The sequence below is a fragment of the Mustela erminea genome, chromosome 9, assembly GCF_009829155.1.
Source record: "Mustela erminea isolate mMusErm1 chromosome 9, mMusErm1.Pri, whole genome shotgun sequence".
Classification (NCBI taxonomy): domain Eukaryota; kingdom Metazoa; phylum Chordata; class Mammalia; order Carnivora; family Mustelidae; genus Mustela; species Mustela erminea.
In genome coordinates, this window is record NC_045622.1 from 33,252,294 (window position 1) to 33,276,790 (window position 24,497).

At 34.9% G+C, this 24,497-nt stretch overlaps 1 long non-coding RNA gene across 1 annotated transcript; it reads right to left on the bottom strand.

Annotated features, from left to right (window-relative positions):
• Positions 1–167: 167 nt before the first annotated feature.
• LOC116599575 lies at positions 168–17,397 on the bottom strand. The gene is made up of 3 exons (XR_004289428.1): positions 17,227–17,397; positions 15,766–15,773; positions 168–177 (listed from the first exon to the last, which is right to left on the bottom strand). It is a non-coding gene; the product is annotated as an uncharacterized LOC116599575 (long non-coding RNA).
• Positions 17,398–24,497: the final 7,100 nt, after the last annotated feature.

The window sequence follows — 24,497 nt, forward strand, 5'->3', positions numbered from 1 at the left end:
CTACTTCTCCGCCATCTTGACTCCTCCCCCTTCAGTTTTATATTTGTATAAGTCTATAGAGAAAACAACTATTTTTGTCTTTTGTTGAGGTCCTTATTTAAGATATACATTTGTTGAATTGACCAAATCAACTAGTCCTTTTGAAATGGTATTGAAAGCCTTACATTCCACATTCCACTTGTAAGAAGATATATAAGCAAGGCCAGTTTTAGTTACATAGTAAGAAAAGAAGTCCCATCATTTTAATAATTTTATAGTAACAAGCAGAGAAAAAAAAGACACCGATTAGAGACAACTCATCCCATATGAGGATGCAATCCACTTTCAATGGTTTAATTTCACTTAATTCTTCAAAATTACCAAGAGGTAATTATTTCACAATTCCTTTGCAGTTGTAGAAATCAGGGATCAGGGATCAGGGATCAGGAGAGGTAAGTAACTACCCAGAGTTATGCTTAGATCAAGTAACAAAACTACAACATGAATCTGGCTTATCTGACTCCAAAGTCAATGGTCTCTTCACTATAGCTTCAAATATTCATCTTTTCCTGCAATCTTCTTTTAATGCTAATATCAGCTAAAATGGTTCTAAATAGAACAGAAGCACAATTTTGATACTGTGAATTTGTACTATCCTCATTTTCCCACTTTAGGTTCTTATGTAGGACAAAGATAAAAATTCAAATTTGCTTGGGCTCTTACAATGGTTGAATCATTTTTATATGTGAAGAACTTTCCTAAAATAACAAACAAGTGCCCATTTCTTTCATTATTGTTTTGTGGTATGCTAATTGGTTCTCCCAGCTCCTGTGGCATTTTCTTCTGAATCGGGCCACAATGACTTACACATGAAAATCAATTATTGAAATGATGATGCACCAAAAGCATGGGCAGTGATGAAATGCCATAGAATTCTTATTTTCAAAACAGTTGAATAATATAATCTTAACTGCATTAATTCTCCAGTGCTATTATCTTTAGAATGAATCACCTGTCACAACCCATATGTTAAAATTGGCTCTTTCACTGAAAGCTACATTCATCTATAATTGATCTTACTAAAAGTAGGGTAGAAAGTTCAAAACTTATACAATACCATTAATCATATGCCTTGTTGGCAACAACAAAAATAATAGAAACTGCTATTAATCAGGTGTTTTCTTTATGCCAGGTATTGTGTGTATATGAGTGTATTTGTGCATAGTTTCATTTTATTCTTACACTAAAAATTTGTTTTAGCAATGAGGATCAAATAATAAACAGGATTTAATAATTTTCCAAAAGCCATAGGGTTATTAAGTCACATGGCTAGAATTCAAATCAAAATTTTCCTGACTATAAGTATATGGTCTAGTATAAAGTTTCCTTTCTGGAAGTATCATAAACTTCTCAGCATTCATTTGGAGTGTAGATTTCTTCTCTGTGTTTATTATCAAAGAAGGTAATTTACATGATTACTCTACACTAGCAGTTTTCAAAGTATGGTCCACTAGGGATATCAGACAAACTTCTGGGGGAATGTAATGAACAGAACAATTTTCACAATGATACCAAGACAATGCTCACTTTTTTCATTGTGCTGGCTTTTACACTGATGGTACAAAAACAGTGGTGGTAAAACTATTGATGCCTTAGCATAAACCAAGGCAGTGAAATCAAGCTAAACTATGACTATATTTCTCATCTCCATATATTCACAGAAACACAATGACTAATGAATTAATAAATAAATAATAAAATAAAAAATATAAAATAATAAATAAATAAAATATACAAAATTTAAAAAATTTAAAAACAATAGATAAATAACTGAGTAAAGCAATAAACAAACACAAAACAGTTTTTCTGAAATGTCCTTGATAAAGCAGGAAAAATATATTAATTGTATCAAATGTTGAAACTTGAGCACATGTCTTAAACATTCTGTAAGAAAAATGAGATGTACCTGGAAAGCACTTCTGCTGTATACCAAGGTACAATCCAGGTAAAATATTTGCATGATTATTGTGAGTTGTGAGTTGAATTAGCTGCTTTTTTCATGAAACATAATTTTTATTTAGAACAATGGCTGACAGATAAAGCATAGTAATTTACACTTTGGTATTTAGCTAAAATGTTCTTGAAAAGAAATGAAGTGAACTGGTTATTTCAAGAGAAACAATTGACAGCAATAATGACCAATCATGAAATTCAATCTCTCAGGAGAAGGTTATAATTTTGGAGGATTACTTTTGTCATTATAAATTTGACAGTTTACTAAGATAGAATAATGTATTTTAATGTAACAGAATTAGAAGAATTCATTGATTTAGTTTCAGAATCTACATGTCAACTTAACTTTAAAGAAACCATTAAGAAAGTTGCTGAATTTTAAATAGTATCAAAGAAACATGTCTTTCATTCTCTGAAAAAAATTATCAAAACATTCCTTTCCCAACTACATATGTGTATGGTTGTATTTTCTTCATATAGCTCAACTAAAACAGCATAATTGAACAGATTGAATGTAGAAATAGATGCAGGAGTCCAGCTGTCCTTTGTTAAACCAAACATTAGAGAGTTTTATAAAAACTCTTATAAAAAACTTATAAAAAAGTAAAAGTTATTGCTAGTTTCTTTTTAATTTTCCATTTAAAAGAATCATTATCTGAGGGCACCTGGGTGGCTCAGTTGGTTAAACATCTGACTTGATTTTAGCTCAAGTCATGATCTCAGGGTCCTGATATTGAAACTTGCTTTGGGCTCCATGCTGGATGTAGAGCCTGCCTAAGATTCTCTCTCTCCTCTCCCTTTTCCCCCTCTGCACAGCTCACAAATGCCTATGAAATTTCTCTAAAAATATATATATTTCAACATGTATGTTATAGATTATCTTTTTATCTTTAAAGCATTCAATAGATATTTTTAAAGTTTCTCAGTTTTAATTTCCAATATTTTAACCATCGGTAGACATAATCCACTTTAAAAAAGTCTTTAGGGTCTTAATAATTTTTTTTTTAAAGTGTGAAGAGGCTCTGAGATCCAAAAGTTTGGAAACTTTGCGGTAGACATGAGATCTTTTAAAGAGGTATTATTTTATTCCTTTTTTTTTCTTCTTTTTTTCTTGATATATATATTATGGCATTGGAAAATTGCAATATCAGTAAATATTGAATAAAAAATAAACATTTTATGCATTTTAAGTGTTTTCAATGACATAAATTGTTTTTTTCTGCACAGGATTAAATTGCCCATTTTCTTAATAAGTATGGTTTCTCAGCATAGAATGGTGGATACAAGGGCAGGGGAGGCAGAAATGAGAAATGCTGCTCAATGTGTATAATGTTTTAGACCAAATATTGCCATTTTCTGCTGAGATGTTCTAAATTAATAAATATAGACTTAATGGAGGGATATGCTTATAAAACTGTATGTACTTGTGCATGTCCCATGTGTACAGATATAGGTAGATGTGCTACCTGTAAAAGCCCAAGAAAAGGGAAAGCAAAGACAGTTAAAAACAACCATGTATATTTTTCTAATTTAAGGATATATCTAATATCAGGAGGAGGTTAAGTCACTAACTACATAGTGGACTTACGACTTCATACAGAACAGATGCTTCCTGTCATATGTGACAACCTGGATGAATCTACAGGATATTATAATAAGTGAAATAAGCCAGTCACAGAAGGACAAATAATGAATGATTCTACTTATAAGAAATATCTAAAATAGTCAAACAAATAAAAACAGAGAGTAGAATGGTAAATGCAAGAGAGGGGGAAGGCAGAAATGAGAAATGCTATTCAATGGGTATAAAGTCTTATAACCAACTAATGTCAAAATAATAATTTTGTGATAAAACTATGGGTGTATCTAAAAACAAAGTGTGTTTGTGTGTGTGTGTGTGTGTGTGTGTGTGTGTGTGTATAATGACAGGAGAAAAAATAAAATATGCTTCAAGTTTCAGGATTATGAAACTACATCATTTTCATTTATTAAAAGTTGCTGTGTCACATCTTCTGGAAGATGATAGATGCTAAATAATTTATTATGCTAATTTATTTGTAGGTATCTGAATAAATAAATAATATGCACAAAAGAATTTAGAGTTTTCCTACACTATACTTCATTTGCATTTAGTTTATGATTATAGTATTTTTTGGTTTGTTCTCTAAGTTAATTGTTATACATCTTTTTTCATTATTAGCTCGTGCACTTCTGTGACAAAGGACTTTAACGTCTTCATCTTTTTATTCTCCACTTAACCCAGCAGAGTGCTTTGCAATTTAGTTGCTCCTTAGTTTTTAACTGGCTTGACTTAGAAACCTGAGGAGATAAAGTTTGAAATACCAAATTTGGGAAGACAGATAAAGGGACAGGATGTGAAGCTGACTTTCTGGGACATTTAATCTCTCCTCAGTATTGTCTTTTATTTTGGTAGGTCTGTGTACTAAAGACAGACATTTCTGAATCATAGGAAGTGTGCCAGAAAGATAACAATGGAGGTGGAAGGATGATTATATCTTCTCAGGCTACTCCAGTAAGTGCTGTAACATCAAAATCAATACTGCAAAATGAAATCCCAAGAATCATTTGCGACAAAACAAAAACAAAACTTTGTTTGACCAAAGATTTATCCTAAATTTAAGATGTATCCACAGTGGAATAGAGACAGTCTAACCTAACCTAGTGTACCAATGGTGTGACCTCCTTCACAAGTTATTAACAAGAGAATATAACAAATCTCCATGTGGAATTTTTTTCTAAGAGAAGAACATTCGGCATTTCAAATATGAAGTAGCAACACAATCTGTTATTGCCAACTAGGGCCATTCTGGACACAGCATGTGATATGTTCTTCAGATTAGTCTCATTTCCAACTCATTCTAATTAGAATTTATGTTGGGTCCCAGTGCACTAAAGAGAAGTTGGACTGGAACTTGAAATAAAAAGAAAGTTCTTATTTATTTATTTGTTACTAAAAAGTATTTGAAGTATTGACTGGGGCACACATAGGACTATTTTATTTATAGTCTAACACAGTATAATAAAAAGTGGAAAGATGCATTCTCTTCTACTTTGTAACTCAGCATATTAGTGCTTTGGCAGCTTGAGAATTCAATGTATCAAAGCATTTTTTTTTAAAGATTTTATTTATTTATTTGACAGAGAGAAATCACAAGTAGTCGGAGAGGCAGGCAGAGAGAGAGAGAGGAGGAAGCAGGCTCCCTGCTGAGCAGAGAGCCCCATGCGGGACTCGATCCCAGGACCCTGAGATCATGACCTGAGCCGAAGGCAGCGGCTTAACCCACTGAGCCACCCAGGCGCCCCCGTATCAAAGCATTTTAAGCTAGAAAAAGAGTTGTGGATCTAGAAGCCCATAGCAACAATGTCCCCCCCAAAAAACAAAAGCAAAAACAAACAAAAAAACTTAACATATTCATAATCATGTATTAAACAGATCTGGTGCCTCCTAAAATTAGTCACAATGGACTCTGCGGCAGGTAAATTCCTGCTGGTGAGACAAGGACAGTCAGAAAAAGATTTTATATGTAAATAATTTCAAATATATCTGTCCATCTTTTGTTCCCAATTGCAATCTCATTCACTCAAAAAGATAACAGTATGCATCTAATCTTTAAAACTCTCTATCTCCAGCCCCCAGTCATTCCTAAACGTTTGGCCAGCCAATACTTGGCTGATATGGGCTGGTCAATAGATGGCACATCCTCCTATTACTAAAAGCCTATTGTTAGTAAAACACTTGAATTTGCAGAAAGAAAAAAATAATTATAATTAATTGCTACTTTGAGTCTGAATTATAATCATCGAACAAGTCTGCAAATACCCCCACAATCATGGTGACAAATCTCACTTGACATTGAAATAATGTTGCCTTAGAGCTAAATGCTTTAATTGCCCAGACATTCATTAACCTGTAGCCTTGGACAATTCTTTTACCCACTTGTTTCCCTCAAACTCATCACATTTCCTTGCATCGCCTCTATTTCAGCTGGTAGCTTTGCTTTCAATTTCACAGACAGAATGGAAATAATGACAAGTGAACTCCAAGCTTCCTATATATATATATATAAGAGAGAGAGAGAGAGAGAGAGAGAGAGAGAGATTGATTTTATTTATTTATTTGACCGACAGGGATCACAGAGAACCAGGCAGAGGAGGAGGAGGAAAGAGGCTCCCTGCTGAGCAGAGAGCCCGATGCAGGGCTCAATCCCAGAACCCTGAGATCATGACCTGAGCCGAAGGCAGAGGCTTTAACCCACTGAGCCACCCAGGCGCCCCCAATTTATATTTTTGATCTCTGCTTTAGTCATACCTCATTTTTTAAATAATTTCAATGGATTAAAATATTCTTCTTTCTTTGAATTCCTCTACTCTACCCTACCAAAAGAAACCACTATAGTAATTTATACTATATAATCATTTTTCCTTGCTATTAAATTATTTCTCTCAGACTATAGCATGTAGTAATGTCTATCATCTTTAAAAAATTATTTGAATTTTCATTTTGTTCCAGGTAATATTCATTTCTGTGCACCGTTTTCCAGTAAGATGGCTTCAGTTATTTACACTCAGGGTCTGCCCTTTTTTTTCTCTATTTGAAATTTTATCATTTAAATCTAATGTATATCAAAGAAAACATTTTAATACATGTGGGTTGTAAAATAGAGCTATCACCTATTCACTTTGCACTCAACCTATCAGATCTGTATTAACAGTATTAAATGTACCTGAGTGCTTCTGCTGCTATTTGTAACATTGGTTCCTTATTTTTTATGGATAATATGGTGTCACATGCTGTGAATGAATCATTATATATTCTGTATGTTTTGATTGTCCACATTTTTAAATTTTCATTGTTATTACAATCTTCCATGAGCATTTTAGTATGTGTTCTTAGTATATATAGAAGTGTAATTACCATGACATAGGAAATATACATACTATTCACAATTGTTGTTCAAGACTATTGTACCAACTTATCCTTCCACAAGTGGGAAACAAGAATTAACTGTTGTTGTTCCAATGTTGCCAACATCTGCTTTCTTAAATTTCAGAATAACTGAGTATTAGTATATTATCTCATTTACGTTAACTTGCATTCCCTTGATCACCTGTTAGGCACAAATTCATGACTTGCGTTTATGTGCAGTTGTTCTTTATTTATACTTTCCTTCTTATGTAAAATGTCTTATTTATGTATGTCTTTGTATGTTTTCCCATCGGATTGTTGGGATTTTACTGATCGATTTGTAGGATTTTTTAATGTGTTCTGTATATAAACTTATTGCTGGTGATGTGAATATGAAGTAATATAAAGTAGTAATATGAAGATCTCTTTCAGTAATTGTTTTTCACTTGAGTTATACTTTGAATACCATCTAATTCACCCTTCTAGAGTGCCAATTCAGTGACTCTGTGTGTGTGTGTGTGTGTGTGTGTGTATTCACAAAGATGTACAACCACATTTTGACTGCTTGCTCTTTACCTCATTGGTGAGAAAGAGAATCCCACTTTAGGGTTATGAGGATGGCCAAACACCGGATACCTGATACGGGGCACATGAGATTGACATCAGTTTAGTCATCACATATACTCAAATCTTAGGGGGAAGATATAGCATACCACACAGGTCCACATAGAAGTTGCACTCAAGAAGAGAATAAACAAACAGGGACAGCAGGAGGTAGGTTTTGGAATAGTAGGAGGGTAGAGTGATCCTTTGTTCCCACAAGAGGATGTGATTGTTTTGTTGTTATTGTTTTTTGTTTTGTTTTGTTTTGTTTTTGGATAATTCCACAGAGTGACAGGGAACTGAAACCTGCTACTTAGGGATAAAGAGGAATTTTGCCTGAAACTCACTTCCCTGTGATAAGGAGGGTTGTTTGGTGAGGTGACTTTATTCACAGTAGACTGGGGAGAATGGGTTAGTTAGGCCATGAGAACCATACACCCCCCACTCCCATTTCAGATGTTTAGGCAGCATATATTGAACCTTCATAATATTGAACTATGATAGTCAAACACTTTCTAATTCTAGTACATTTTTATCACCCAGGATTAATCCACATACCCATTAAGAGTCACTCTACAATCCTCCTTTCCCCTGACTTTCTATCTCTGTGGATTTCTTTATTCTGGATATTTCATATAAATAGGGTAATATAGTATTTGGTCTTAATATTGAACTTCTTTCATTTAGCATCTTTTCAGGGGTCATCTATATTGTAGCATGTATCAGCATTTGATTGCTTTTTATGGCTGAATCGTATCCCATTGCAAGGACACACCATATTTTGTTTGGTCACTCAACAGTTTGTAGACAACAGTTTTGTTACCACGTTTTGTTATTATGGATAATACTTATGTAAGTATTATGTATTTTATGTGGATACCCATTTTCAACTCACTCTGGTATGTCCCAGAAGAAGAATTGTGGGTCATATGCTAAGTCTATGTTTGAATTTTTGAGGAACCACCAGACTGTTTTCCAAAGCAGCTACACCACTGTACATTTTACATTATGGCATTTTCAAAGTTCAATGTGAAGTTGATTTATTTGTGTGGTGTGATATAAAGATAAACATCATTTATTTTTCAATATTCATAACTAAAATTGTCTTAGGAAACTTCTATCTTACAGTCCCTTCCAGTAATCTGGAATCACACCTTTGTTATAAATTAATGTTTAAGTTTATTTATTTTATTCTACTTTTCAGTATCTTATACTTTGTCTTCCTGTAATAATTTTGAACAAAATTTTGACCCCTGGTAGGAGCACCTCTCCCACTTTCTACTCCTTGGGAATGATTTATTTTTTGACCTTTTGTCTTATCATATGAACTTTAAAATTAACTTGTCATATTCCTCAGAGAATTCTTCCTAAGACTTTCACTGGGACTGATTGGGTTGCTCAATCAGCTCAAGGAGTATTAGTATCTTCATGTTTGTGATTCTTGCCTATCATGTGCATGATATATTGTTCATTACTAAAACACCCAGATATAAGTATCTGATTTTATTTATCTGTAAACTGTATAACAAGTAAAATGAGGTTTTTATATTAATTTATTATAATTCCAACTATTAAACTCAGATTAAGGATCACATGTTTTGCTGCCCAAATCTCCCTTTTTGTCTAAATAAGGCACTTGAATATCCTCAAGTTTGCAGTAGGTCCTTTCAACTCCAATCACATTCATGCATAATAATAAAACTTTCCAGACCCCACATAAAGGACCTAATTGAAATCCTCTTCTATTTCAGAGTTTATAAAAGATAAAATGGGATAAAACAACAACAGCAACAACAAAATGAATACAACAAATGACCAAGCCAGTGCAATATTAGATAGAAAATAATGTGAAATTAAATGGATATTACCAATAGAAAAAGACAGTATACAATGTTGCAAAATTTCAAAAGGAAACTAAATTTAATATAGCACAAATATTCATCTTTAAATGAATACAACATGTAAAACCTAAATGGTAAAATCCACTTTAGGAGTATTTCATTCATATATCCCTTGGAAAATAAAGATTTCTAACAGAAATGTATTTAAATGCAAAGGATAGAATTACATACAAATCAGAGATCTTATCAAGTTGCGAGATGTACTAAGTATTTCAAGTATACAAACAACTTTGAGACACAAATACAGCTGGAAGACATCAGGGTTTTGTCTACTTGATTGTCCTTGCTACTTTGGATGTGCTCTTGCCCACATTAAATCTGAGGTTCCCTAATTACTGTACGAAGATGCATTAGTTACAAAAAACAAAGATCAGTTTAATCATTGAGTATTTCCATTTTATTCTCAGATGGTTACATAAGATTTAAGGCCATGAATGGGAAATTTATAGATGATTTTTTTTTAACACTATGATCATTGCTGCACAAACTAGGTACATCTTTCCAAAGCATTCTATAGATAAGAAATCTCCCTGTAGTAAATATCTTTAGTTTGTTTTTTAAGAGGTCTAGCATTAGTATTAGCAATACAGATTTGACTGGCTCATTTTTTTCCCCCCCGGGTACACCTCTATAACATGAGAAAATGGATTACAGTCCTGCATCTTTATTTATTCCACAGTTTTCATAAAATTTGAAATGCATTGAATAGAATTCATAGGGTAGATAATATTTAGACATAATTATATTTTTTCTGGGTCATTTTTAAAAGTATAGAATTAATATAACGGCTTTGCATTCATAATGATTTGAAATATTGATGTTTATGTAGAATGTCACTAATAGCAAATCTGTATTGCATGTAACTTATTTTTAAAGCATACATTAGTAGTATATTTAAATAATGTAGAATATGCAGGTAGGTTTTAACTACCATGATAGGTAGCATGGTAGTTAAAATTTTAACTACCATGATAGGTAGCATGGTATGAACTGATTTGATCCAAAATTAAATTCATGGAAAAAAAGAACAATAGGATTAATCATAAATTGCTTAATAATAATAATAAATAGTTTATCACCATTCTATCCAAGTTATAACCCAAACATCTTTGACCTGGAAAATCTACTAGAGATTTGGAACCATATACAAGCCTTTACAAGCCTTTTGCTCCAATGTAAACGACCATCAGCCTTGAACAGGAATTTATTAAATAGCCAAAGGAAAAAGCCTGGAGATGGGTATTATGGAGGGCATGTATTGCATGGAACACTGGGTGTGAGGTATAAACAATGAATTTTGGAACACTGAAAATGAATAAAATAAAATAAAATGAAAGAAAATGTCCAGTGGCACTGTCTATGCCTCATCATGGGCTTATAAGTGCCACTTCTTGCTCTAAATGAATCATGCAATAAGAACAGCGATTGGCATTGAAATCAAACATTTAGGATGGCTCAGCAGTGACATGGCACCTCCAAAGAATTTAAATTTCACAATCTCTGCATCTCTTATTTAAAAAATTGTATTTAATATATATTTTAAGTAATAGATCTGCTAGCCTGCTGAACTATAATATAAGCTGTATGCTTATAAGACTGCTTCTGCTCAACATACACAGGTATACACAAACACACACACACACACACATATCAGAATGATAGGGACTATTTTAAGTACTGATATACGTAGATTCACATTATTAATATTAGAAACAGAAAACTGTAGACTAGAAACATTGATGGGGAGCCCCAACTGGAAATCTAATGGGACCAAAGCCCCATTGCCTAAGGTTTGTAGAACTCAAATTGAACCACAAAAACAAGACTTTGTGCCAGAGTCATACTTTCCATAGTGTAGAAATTTATAGGAAGCTGTGCAAAACTTAGAATCCGAGTCATGCTTCAAATAGGTTCAAAAATGAACCATATCCCAAAATTGGGAATGGGACACTTATCTAAATAAAGTTATAAAATCCTTAAACCAAACAAATTTCCCTTTGTATCATTAAAGATATCACTCATTTATCCCTGATAAATAGGTGATCATATTTCCTTTGTAACCAACTTTCCTTTGTAACCAACTTCTCATTTCACTCTTGTGACTTAAAAATTATTCAATAACTGATAAAAGGTAAAGTATGTTCTATATATCAGGGTGTAATTTTTTTTCTGTTTAGAATTTACTGCATAAACTGAATATTTTCACTCAGAATACTTTTATCTTACTCAAAATATTCAACAAACATGATATTCACTGAGGAATGATTAAAGCATATCATTATAGAGAGCGCATATTATATATGAAGTATGCTAATAATACTTAAATTATAAATTATACAACATATCAGAACATATTTTAAAACATGACTTTCATAAAAATCAAGGAAAATAGTGCCAATCACTAAACAAGACATCAAAAAAGAAATGTTAGGTCTCAAAGAGAAGATTATAATACCAGAAGATGAAATGTAAGCTGGTAGAACTCAGGAAATATATGAAAGCGAAAAATAAGATATTACAGAAATTAGAGTTTCATTGGAAGTGTTGCTTCTCCCCTGATGACCCCAGTCAGTAATCTGATGCCAGCCGTGTACTGTGCCAAGCCCCCCAGTCACTGCAACAACATTTTTGAAAGGGAAGAATGATAATCCTGTATTTTGGACAAGTTCCTGTTCAGAAGCTATAATTATACATTGGCAACTTTCATTTCCCCTTCTAAGAGCTGCTTCTCCTCCCAAGGAACTTCAAATGTATCACCCCACCAGGAGTGTTTTCTGCTGCCCTCCATGCTCATTGAGAATTCAGGAAGGAGGGATCACGAAATGCCGAGATTTACAGCACCACGATGCACAAAATGACACACTGTGAAGCTGTCTCCACATCAACCCTCGAGCCAACAAGCTCCCAGCTGTCCTTCAGCTTGTCAGAAGCAGAAACCCTAATGAGAATACTATGGAAGATACACAATAAAAGGAAACAAGGAACTAATACTTTTGAAGAAAGGACTTTGAAGAAATGCCAGGATGCCATCTTACTTTTGGCTAGAAGAGTTCCTTCTTAAACAATCTGTCTTTTTGTTATTAGCACATTAAATGTTTCTTACCCTTGTAGAGGAGCATACTAGCCAAGATGTTTTCCAAACCTGTTTTAGAGTAAAATAACATCACACTAGTGGCTTCCTATTTCAAATCAGGCCCAGACTGAAGATGCAAAAACATAAGTGTCTAAGTTGTTCAGTGTACTTTTGTTTCTGATGGAAGCTGCAGTATCTCAAGAACCATTACATTCCGTTTTATAGTGATCATTTGGGGAATTGCAGAGTGCTTCTGACAATGGTACTAGAGCTCAAATGCTATGGTCTATTAAAATTTTGGAGAGACTATAGGATTATTTAGTTTATGAGAAGTGGTTTTAATACTAGCTCAACCATAAGCAGTCATATGAGTGAACTCCGGTTATTAACAACATTGTTTTTAAATTCCCTCATTTGTAAAATGAGTAACTAACATAAATACCTATGTATTGAATGGGAATTTAAGAATATGTCTTACATTTTCATACCTACATTCTTTGCCCAATGCTATCTCCTCCCTCTCAGAGTGCTCACACCCATTCTTGCTTCTCTGTGGGGGCAAACTGATCCTCTAATTCTTTATCTTTGTCCCTTTCCAACTTCTGCCACTGCTAAGAAAATGTATCTCCTATCTAGTTTACAGTTCAGTTAATAGTTTTTTTTTTTCTTTACAAATGTTGGATCTTCTTGGTAGATAGACCATTTAAGAATGATGTAGTGTTCTTCTGTATCTCTGATTACAGTCTTTAGGTTAAAATTTAATTTATCTGATATGAGAATCAGTACCCCAGCTTTCCTTTGAGGACAGTTGGCATGAAAGATGCTTCTCCATCCCTTCACTTTCAGTCTAGATGTATCTTTAAATTCAAAATGCATCTCTTCTAGATAGCATATGGACGGGTCCTCTCATTTTATCCAGTCTGCAACCCTGTGCATTTTATGGTAGCATTTAGGCTGTTCACATTGAGAGTGATTATTGAAAGATAAGTTTTTATTGATATCATATAGCTTGTGAAGTCCTTGTTTGTATAGATTGTCTCTGTAAATTTTTGTTCTATGTCTTTCTTGGGTTCTTTCTTCTTTTCTAGAACTCCCCTTAATATTTCTTGTAGTGCCAGCTTGGTGGTCACATAATCTGTTAAACCTTGCCACTCTTGGAAGCTATTTATCTCTCCATCCATTCTGAATGTCAGCCTTGCTGGATAAGTATTCTTGGTTGCATGCTTTTCTCATTTAGCACCTTGAAGATGTCCTGCCAGCCCTTTCTGGCTTGCAAGGTTTCTGTGGACAGGTCTGAAATTATTCTGATGGTCCTTCCTCTATATGAAAGGAATCTCCTCCTCCCAGCTACCCTTAAAAATTCCTGTTTGATTTGTGAATTTCACAATTAAGTGTCTGGAGGTCTTTCCAGAGTCCTTGATCTTGGTGGTGTCCTATTTGCCTCTAGGACATTGACATTTGTTCCATTCCCCTAATTAGGGAGCTTTTCATCCAGTATTTGTTCAACTATATCTTCTAGTCTTGCCATCTCTTTCTCCAACCCCTCAGGTATCCCTATAATTCTGATACTGGAATATTTCATGGTGTCATTTATTTCCCTAATTCTGTTTTCTTGGCTTCTAAGCTGTTTCTTCCAGGCCTCCTTCTGATTCTTCTTTTCTATCAGTTTTTCTTCTAGATCAGTAATTCAATCATCCGTCACATTTACCCTAGCTGTTAGAGTATTTAGATTAGATTGGATCTCACTAATAGCATTTTTAACTTCTGCCAGGTCAGCTCTCACTTCTGTCCTTAGAGATTCTATGTTACCACTAATGGTCTTCTACAACTTAGCCATTGCCTGGATAATCATTACCCTGAATTCCCTTTCTGACATGCTGTTTATGTCCATATCCAATAGTTCTGTGGCAGAGGGCACAGTATTTTGATTCTTTTTCTCTTGGGTGTTCCTTCTCCTAATCATTTTGGTGAGAGGTGGTTCAGTGGATGTATAGTTGAATATATCAGCCATTATCCAGGTAAGGTGCACTTTGGAAAGTTTTAGAGCAATCTGAAGTCACCATTAAAAAGACAGGAAAAAGCAAAAAAGGGAGATAAAGAGAGAGAGAGAGAGAGAGAAAAAACACAGCAAAACAAGCCCCAAAATTAATATTAATAAGGTACATAAAGAAACATGAACGAAAACAAACAAACAAACAAACAAACAAAGATGGACAAAGTAAAAGGCAAGAAAACAAAAACAAAAACAAAAACAAGCCAAAACTAACCCAAGAATAAGATTTATATAGTACAAAAACAAAAATACAAATACACAGAAACACTGGCAGAAGAATAAGATGGGAAGATTGTTGTAAACCCTCAATGTGAATGAGGAAGGTTATTTCAGTTCTTCCTGGGTATATCTTGTTATCCTTGTTAAAGGACTCAACTTTCCAGAGATATAGGGAAATTAAAACTGGTATATATATATGGGTAGTATTGAGTAGGGAAAAAAGGATTACCTTGAAGCTTATATCTATACATATTAAAAAATCAAAAAGAAGAAGAAACAGAGATTATATATATGAAAAAACTTCAAGTTAAAAAGTTGTTATGGGGGTGCCTGGGTGGCTCAGTTGGTTAAAGCCTCTGCCTTCAGCTCAGGTCATGATCCCAGGGTCTTGGGATCTAGCCCCACATTGGGCTCTCTAGTCAGTGGAGAGCCTGCTTCCTCCTCTCTCTCTACCTGCCTCTCTGACTACTTGAGATCTCTGTCTGTCAAACAAATAAATAAATCTTTAAAAAATAAATGTTATGTAAGGCCCCTGTGTGGCTCAGTGGGTTAAAGCCTCTGCCTTCATCTCAGGTCATGATCCCAGGGTCCTGGGATGGAGCCTTACATGGGGCTCTCTTCTCATCAGGGAGGCTGCTTCCCCCTTTTTCTCTGCCTGCCTCTCTGCCTACTTGTTATCTCTCTTTTTCTCTCTGTCAAAAATAAAATCTTTTTAAAAATGTTGTTATATAATATGTTGTATTAAACATCTAGTTGTAGTGGTAAGTAGTTTAAAAAAAAAATAAGAATCACGAGAATGAATTAAAAAAAAAAAATTGTCTCTATGAAATATACAGGTTTTGGGCCAAACCCAGGAGCTTTATATATTGTTTCCCCCTGATGTTGTGGTTTTAGTAAAGCTTTATGGGGACCCTGTGGTTATTGTCCTCTTGTTCTTTTGGCTTGTCTTCTGGGAGGGGGGTCTGCCGTGTTGTTTTACAGTCAGTGTTGCTGGGACTGAGTTGCCTTGTCTCCTGTCAAGGGGGCAGTCTCTGTGGAAACCAGTTTTTTAGGCTTTTGTCCTCTGGAAGTTTTGTTCTTTGCAGCTTTTCTGGATTTTCAGCTTTTCAGAGGGTTAGTGCAAAGTAAACTGTCTGCACCCAGACCTCCACCACAGAGAGAAGCCTCAGTATGCTCCCCTCTGGGTGGTCCTGAACATACAGACTTTCCCTCTGCAAACTCTGCTGAGCTCTGCAACCTCCCACAGGTGGTGTGAACTCCCAGTCATTGTCTCATTGGTCACCCAAGGCCCCTGCTTGTCTCTGCATGTGCCACTAAAACCACAAGTGATATTGGTCCAAGTGAGTTGCTGGGACTGCTGTCTGGAGACCATGCCCATGCCAGGGTCATTCAGACCTGGCCCTGGTGCAGGTCGCAGAAGACTGCAGACCCAGGGACCTCAGGCAGGAGCCTGCACCAGGCTCTCTCAGGCATAGACAGGGGTGAATGCAGCCCCAGAAGTGGTGCAAACAATGGAAAGCCATGAGCTCATGGACCACTGACAGGAGCCTCCAGTGGGTTCTCTCAGGCTCAGGTGGGGGGCATGTGCCTCTTTGGATCACTGCATTTGTATCTTTGGGGTAAATACCCAGTAGTGTAATTGCTGGATCATAGAGTAGCTCTATTTTCAACTTTTTGAGGAATCCTCCATACAGTTTTCCAGAGTAGCTGCACCAGCTTGCATTCCCACCAACAGTGTAGGAGGGTTCCCCTTTCTCCACATCCTCTCCAGCATCTGTCATTTCCTGACTTGTTAATTTTAGCCATTCTGACTGGTATTAGGTGGTTTCTCATTGTGGTTCATTCCTTTTTATGGTTAGTTTTCCTTGTATGTATATATTTACTGCATCTTTATCCATTCAACAGTAGATGGATATTTGGCTCTTTCATAATTTGGATCTTGTAAATAATGCTGCTATATATAAATATCCGGTGTATGTACTCTTTCAAATTAGTTTTTTTTTTTTTTTAATTTTTGGATGAATACCTAGTAGTACAGTTGCTAGATCAGAGGGTAGTTCTATTTTTAACTTTCTGAGAAACCACCATACTGTTTTCCAGAATGATTGCACCAGTTTGCATTCTCACCACAGTGTAAGAGGGTTCCCCTTTCTCCATATCATCACCACACCTTCTTGTTTCCCATGTTGTAAATTTTAGTCATTCTGATAAGTGGGAGGTGGTATTATACTGTAGTTTCATTTTGTATTTCTCTGATGATGAATGATGTTAAGCATCTTTTCATGTGTCTGTTGCTCATCTGTGTGTCTACTTTGGAGAAATATTATTTCTTGTCCTTTATTTTTTTAATTGGATTATTTGTTTTTGGGTATTGAATTATAGAAGTTGTTTATTTTGGATACTAAACCTTTATCAGATATATCATTTACTAATATCTTCTCTCATTCTCTAGGTTAACTTTTTGTTTTGTTGGTTGTTGCCTTCATTGGGCAGAATCTTTCTATTTTGATGTAGTCACAATAGTTTATTTTTCTTTTGTTTCCCTTGCCTCAGGAGACCTACCTACAAAAAAAGTTGCTACAGTTCGTGTCAAAAAAGTTACTGTCTGTGTTCTCTTCTAGAGTTTTTATGGTTTCCTGTTTCATATTTAGGTCTTATTTTTATGTATGGTGGTCCAGTTTCATTCTTTTGCATATTACCATCCAATTTCCCCAACACCATTTGTTGAAGAGATGGTCTTTGTTCCACTGGATATTCTTTCCTGCTTTGTCAAAAATTAGTTCACCATATAACTGTGGCTTCATTTGTGAGTTTTCTATTCTAGTCTATTGATCTATGTGTCTATTTTTGTACCAATACCATATTGTCTTGATCACTAAGGTTTTGTAGTATAACCTGAGGCCTGGAATTGTGATGTCTCCAGCTTTGTTCCCCCCAACCCCCACCATGATTGCCTTGAATATTGGCTATTTGAGGTCTTTTGTGGTTCCATACAAACTTTCACATTATTTGCGTTTTATCTCTGAAAAATGCTGATGATATTTTGTTAGAGATTGAATTAAAGTGTAGATTGTTTCAGGTAGTATAGACATTTAAACAATATTTGTTCTTCTAATTTATAAGCATGAAACGTTTTTCCATTTCCTTGTATCATCTTCACTTTCTTTCATCAGTGTTTTATAGTCTTCAGAGTACAGGTCTTTTACTCCTTGGTTAGGTTTATTACTAGGGGTCTTAAGAATTTTGGTGCAATTATAAGAGGGATTGATTCTTCTTCATTTTTTTGTGTGTGTTACTTTATTACTGGTGTATGAAAATGCATCAGATTTCTGTATAATGATTTTGCAACCTACAACTTTACTGAATTTGTCAGTTCTAGCAATTTTTTGGTAGAGTCTTTTGGATTTTCTATGTAGAGTATCATGCCATTTGCAGATATAGGAAGTTTGACTACTTCTTTGCCAATCTAGATGACTTTTATTTCTTTTTGTTGTCTTATTGCTGAGGCTAGGACTTCTAGTACTATGATAAATAACAGTGGTGAGTCATCTGGCCCTGGACTTTTGTTTGTTGGATTGTTTTGTTTTGTTTTTTTTTGTTACTGACTCAATTTCTTTGCTGGTTATGGGTCTGTTCAAGTTTTCTATTTTTTGTATTTTTGCTTTGGTAGTTGATATGTTTCTAGAAATTTATCCATTTCTTCCAGATTGTCCAATTTGTTGGAAGATAGTTTTTCATGAATTCTTTTATATTTGTATTTTTTGTGATGTTGGTTGTTATTTCTCCTTTTTCATTTGTGATTTTATTTATTTGGGTTCTTTCTCTTTTTGATATGTCTGACTACATGTTTATAAATTTTACTGTTTCTTTTTTCCAAAGAATCAACTCCTAGTTTCACTGATCTGTTACATTATTTATTTAGTGTTTATATCACTTATTTCTGTTCCAATCTTTATATTATTTCCTTCCTTCTGCTGGCTTTAGGCTTTGTTTGTTTTTCTTGTTCTAGCTATTTTAGGTGTAAGTTTAGATTTTTTATTTGAATTTTTTCTTGCTTCTTAAGGTGGACCTGTGTTGCTATATATTTCCTTTTCCGGACCACTTTTGCTGCATCCCAAAGGATTTTGACTGTTGTATTTTCATTTTCATTCTTTCCATGTATTTTTTGTTTTTTTATTTCATTTCTTATTTTAATTCTTTATTTTATTTTCCATGTATTTTTTTTTGTTTCTTATTTTATTTCCAATTTATGTTAAGTAGCATGTTATTTAACCTCCATGCGCTTATGGTCTTTCCAAATTTTTCCTTATGGTTGACTTCTAGTTTCATATTGTCATACAGAAAAGGTACATGATATGATATCAACCTTTATGTATGTGTTGAGTCCTGTTTTGTGACCTAATATGTGAGCTACTCTGGAGAATGTTCCATGTACGCATGAAAAAAAAAAATGTGTATTCTGCTGCTTCAGGATGGGATGTTCTGTGTCTATCTGTTAAGTCCATCTGGTCCAGAGTGACATTCAAAACCATTCTTTCATTGTTTACTTTTTGTTTAGATGATTCATCCATTGATGTAAATAGGGTGTGAAAGTCCATTGCTATTACTTTGTTATTATCAATTAGTTCCTTCATGTTTGTTGTTAATTGCTTTATAAATTTTGGTGCTTTCATTCTGGGGGCATAAATATTTATAATAGTTAGATCTTTTGTTGGACTGTGCCTTTTATCATTATACAATGCTATTCTCTGTCTCCTTTTGCAGACTTTTTTTTTTTTTTAAAGATTTTATTTATTTATTTGACAGAGAGAGATCACAAGTAGGCAGAGAGGCAGGCAGAGAGAGAGGAAGGGAAGCAGGCTCCCTGCTGAGCAGAGAACCCGATGTGGGACTCGATCCCAGGACCCTGAGATCATGTCCTGAGCTGAAGGCAGTGGCTTAACACACTGAGCCACCCAGGCGCCCCTCCTTTTGCAGACTTTTAATATTTAGTTTGATAACTAGTAAAGCTTGTTTTCTTTCTTTCTTTCTTTAAGATTTTACTTACCTATTTGACACAGAGAGAGACAGAGAGAGATCACAAGCAGGCAGAGAGGCAGGAACGGGGGGCAGGGAGCAGGCTTCCCACGGAACAGAGAGCCTGATGTGGGGCTTGATCCCAGGACCCCAAGATAATGACCTGAGTCAATGGCAGAAGCTCAATCCACCGAGACGTTAGGCACCCCAAGGCTTTCTTTTGACATGCATTCACACTTCTCCCTTTCAATCTACAGGAGTCTTTAGGTCTAAAATGAGTCTTTTGTATGCAATATATAGATGGGTCTTGTTTTTTATCTGTTTTGACACCTGTCTTTTTATTGGAGTGTTTAAACCATTTATATTCAAAGTAATTATTGATAGATTTGTATTTATTGCCATTTTATTACCTGTTAACATTTTATTATTGTTTCTGGATTTTATCTAATCCTTCCTTGTCTTTGTCACTTTTGGTCTCTTCTTTGACATTTCTTATAGGGCTGGTCTAGTGGTCACAAACTCCTTTACTTTTGTTTAGGAAACTCTATATCTCTCCTTCTATTCTGAATGACAGCCTTGTTGGGTAAAATAGTCTAGGCTGCAGATTTTTGTCATTCAGCATTTTGAATATATCATGCCAGTCCCTTCTGGCTTGCCAACATTTCTGTTGAGAAATCAGAGGTAAGCCTCATGCACTTTCCCATGTAAGGTAAGGATTTCTTTTATTTGCTGCTTTTAAGATTTTTTTTCCTTTATCACTATATTTTGCAAATTTGATTACAGAATGTATTGCTATTGACCAGCTTTTATTAATGTTGATAGGAGTATTCTGTGCCTCCTGAATCTGGATGTCTGTTTCCTTCCCCAGGTTAGGGAAGTTTTCAGCTATTATTTCCTCAAATAAATTTTCCACCCTTTGTCTCTCTTCTTCTTATGGGACTTCTATAATATGAATGTTATTACATTTGTTAGAATACTGAGTTCTCTAAGAGTATTCTTGTGTTGCATAATACCTCTTTCTCTCTTTTGTTCACCTTCATTATTTTCCATTATTTTGTCTTTCATATCACTAATTCATCCCTCTACTTCTTCCAGCCTGCAGTTCATTGCATCAAGCTTGTTTCCAACCTCAGAATGGCTATTAGGTGCTGAAGTTGGGTATTTCTTTTCCCCCAGATTGGTTAGACTTTACTAAAATCATAGGAGCCTCAGGTCTGGTAAAATAGTTTCTCCTTTGGGCAAGCCTTGTCACAAAGTACAAATATTCTGGTATATTTCAAAATGGAATTTTCACCTCCTCTTGCTGGAAACATGAGGGGATTTTTTTTTTTCTTTTTTCCAGATGTCCACTGTGAACCTGTCAGAGTTTCACAAAATTGTGAGGGTCCCTCAAAGCCTGAGTCCCTGAAGGTTTTCAATCTCAGACTTGTACACACTCAACCTCTAGTAGTTCAACAATTGCAGTCCAGCTTTTCTTACCCCAGTATTGCTTCCTGAGAAGGTTTCTGCTCATGGGTTTCTCCTCCAGTGAGTTATGATTCTCTGTATTTGTCTGTCCTGTCTTTCCAATTTGGGGAGCAGGAATTTTCTCTTGGAAGTCACTTCTCTAGTAGGTTTAATAAGGGGTAGTGTTATTTCAGTTTATTCAGATTTTTACTTATCAGGATGGATGGCTACTTCTAAGCTTCTTACATGTTGGACTACTAAATTAGTCTTCATGTGTTCTTCCTATGGATCTGTCATTAGGGACCCAGCTATTGCTTTAGTAAATGGATTCCTGGTTTGAAAGCTGACTTATGTCCAGGTATATATCAAAAGGTCATGATTTTTTTTCTTTTACATGTGTTTTATACCCTTCCCCATTCCAGCTTTATTGAAAAAAAAATGACATATGACATTGCACCACTTTTTAATAGAGAGAATGATACACTCCCTTCCTTCTGACCACATATTCCTGATTCCTCTATTATAAGTTGGATAATACTGTTATTAGATACTTATTTATTTTATCAATAGGGTATGTGGTCTATAAACTATCTTTATAATTCTTGGTGAATCAGTCTTCCCTTGACTTCCCATGAAACCTTGCCTATCATTACTAAGCTTGTTTTCTCTTGGCTTTTGGCAGTTAATTAGCATTGCTTAGCCTCTTTAGTTTTGAAATCCTCTCATCTTCATTTTTATCAGTGATCTGAGTCCCACAGTAGTCCCTCTAGTTGACAGCAATGGTCTATAGTTTAGAGCAACACTAAATATTTTATGATGCAACTTCAACTTTCACCAGTGTATTCATTGTAAATTTAATAAACGTGTATCCTCCAGGCTTTCCCATAAAATGTAGTCATCCAGAAGGTCTTCTGGACACACTCCAGTGTGCCCACTTCACTCAGCCTTTGAATTCTTTCCTCTATCATCTGAATTACAACTTTACTTGTAAAAATTATTACCTTTCCCACACCTCTGTGAGCCATCCTCATAATGGTTCACAACATTTCATGTCATTCTGAACAGATATTAAATACCAGATTTTTAAAAAGTGCTCCCAAGTCAACAAAACTTCCTTGTCCAATTTTATTATCCAGCTCCTTTAATCAAGTATATAGCTCCATGTATAGTGCTATGGTTCCTGTCCAGTAAAGGCTAAATACATATTGCAATACCTTTGTAATTGTCCATTCCCTGCTTCTCAGACCCAGCTTGTCCTCATTTGGGTTATTCTGTGATTTAGTGATACTAGGTACAGGTCCAGTGGCTAATATGGTGGGTAGGACAGTTCCTGGTGGGGGGATTAAAAGGGTTTTGTTGTTTATATTTTCAATGTAATGTTATTATTTTATTGCTAACTTAGAAGTGTATGATTTCATATTGATTGTGAGAAAAATCAATAATGGTTATATATTCTTTTAAAAATTAATGGTTTAAATCTATCAGTACAATTGATCTCCAACTAATGCAATGTCCTATAGTTTTGTTTTTATTTGCAAAGTTATATAACTTACAGATTTAACACCCCCCATAAGAAAAAAAAGACTTCTCAAGTCATTTGAATAGATAAATAGATAAATAGATAAATTCTAATGATTCCAAGAGATTGTTGCTTTGTGAGTAAAAAGCACCTGCATTATCTTTCAGTTTAAAGGAAATGCTACCTCTTACTAGGAGCAATAAACCCACCATGTCTATAGGCTCAGAAGGTTCATGAGATTCATCTGTTAGGATCTCACTCTTCTCAAACAGTGTTCTGATCTTGGCAAAATATACTGACTTCAGTTGGATGTTTAGCTGTCTTTGATGTTCAACCACAGGCCTGGTTTTGGGTCTCCACTTTCTCTATTCTCCTCTTGCAGGAGGTTATGTATTTTTCATATGCAATCAAAGTATCTCACAGCTTTTCAATCCTGACTTTCAAGTGTCAGTTTCTTTACCTCAGAGACTCACTATTACTCTAGACAATATTAACCATGCATAGCAATGATTATATAATAACGCTTCCTAATATCTATTATCTCTTTCATATGTCTCAAATGCCTGATGAGTTCTTTAATGCATTCATTTTAACCTATATATGATCAAGATTCATCTCTGGTTTTAGCAATTGAATTGCCACCTTGTGCCAGGGATTGTCTGTACTCCAACCACTAAGAATGATGAGGTATTTATTGTCAGCCAGGTGACTGTTATTTAGCTTTAAAACCTTGCCACCTGCATTTTTCATCCACTTCTGGTAAAACTGTCACAGATTAGGTTGTCCGGAAGCAGATGCTATGACAGAGTTTGTAGGCAGATACTGCAACAAGAGCTTGGCATGCCATATATTTACTGGTGGTCAACACCTGGGAAAAAAAGATGGACAAAGCAGAACCAGACAGGGTAGAATTAGAACTACAATGCAGAGTTAACAAAGCTTCTTTCAACCTAGTAAGAGCTTGAAGCAAATATCACCCCTCTCAATATTGGGGGATTGGTCTGCAAAATTACTGGGTCATTATACCCCTTTTTCTTTCAGTCACTAAATGTGGTGAACAGACATAGGAAAGGAAGGACATTGGGTAAGGTGGCCCCCTGCAGCTAAAGAAGAGCCTGAAGGAGCTGACAACTCTAGGTTCTCTGTTGACCATGCTTCCTTGATGTAGGAGGCACTTTCTTCTTTGAGGGGAAGTTTGGGTGATATATCTGTGTTTACCACAGATACTTATTACCACTTCTAAATACAAACAAAGGGCTAGGATACAAACAACTTAATCTAGAAAATATCTATAATATGTGCAAACAAACTTAACAGCCAGAAGAATTTCTTTACTAATACTAGAAATGTGGTGATGGGGAGGGGAGTTCCATTTTGATATATTAGAATCTGGTTACAAAAAATAATACCTAATTTTAAATAAAGAGTATTATGTTAATTTTCTTTTTTTGATTCTTCTTAAATATATAGCTTTATGGCGTGTTAACTTTATAGTCGTAATGAACAAAAAAATTTAAACCTAGGTAGTCTTCTTTAACCATAATTATTTCTGAAGTGAAAACAGACATTTGCAAACTTTTTAATAAAAAAATCTTTATTAAGAAGTCAGTTGTCATATACGCATAAAGTCATTTTATTTAATGTTTAACATTTTTAGAAATGATAGCAAACCTGGATACTGCATTCACTCCCATGGCCCCAAAAGTGTCCACAGTTCTCAGAGCTCACAACTATTCTCCATTATTTTA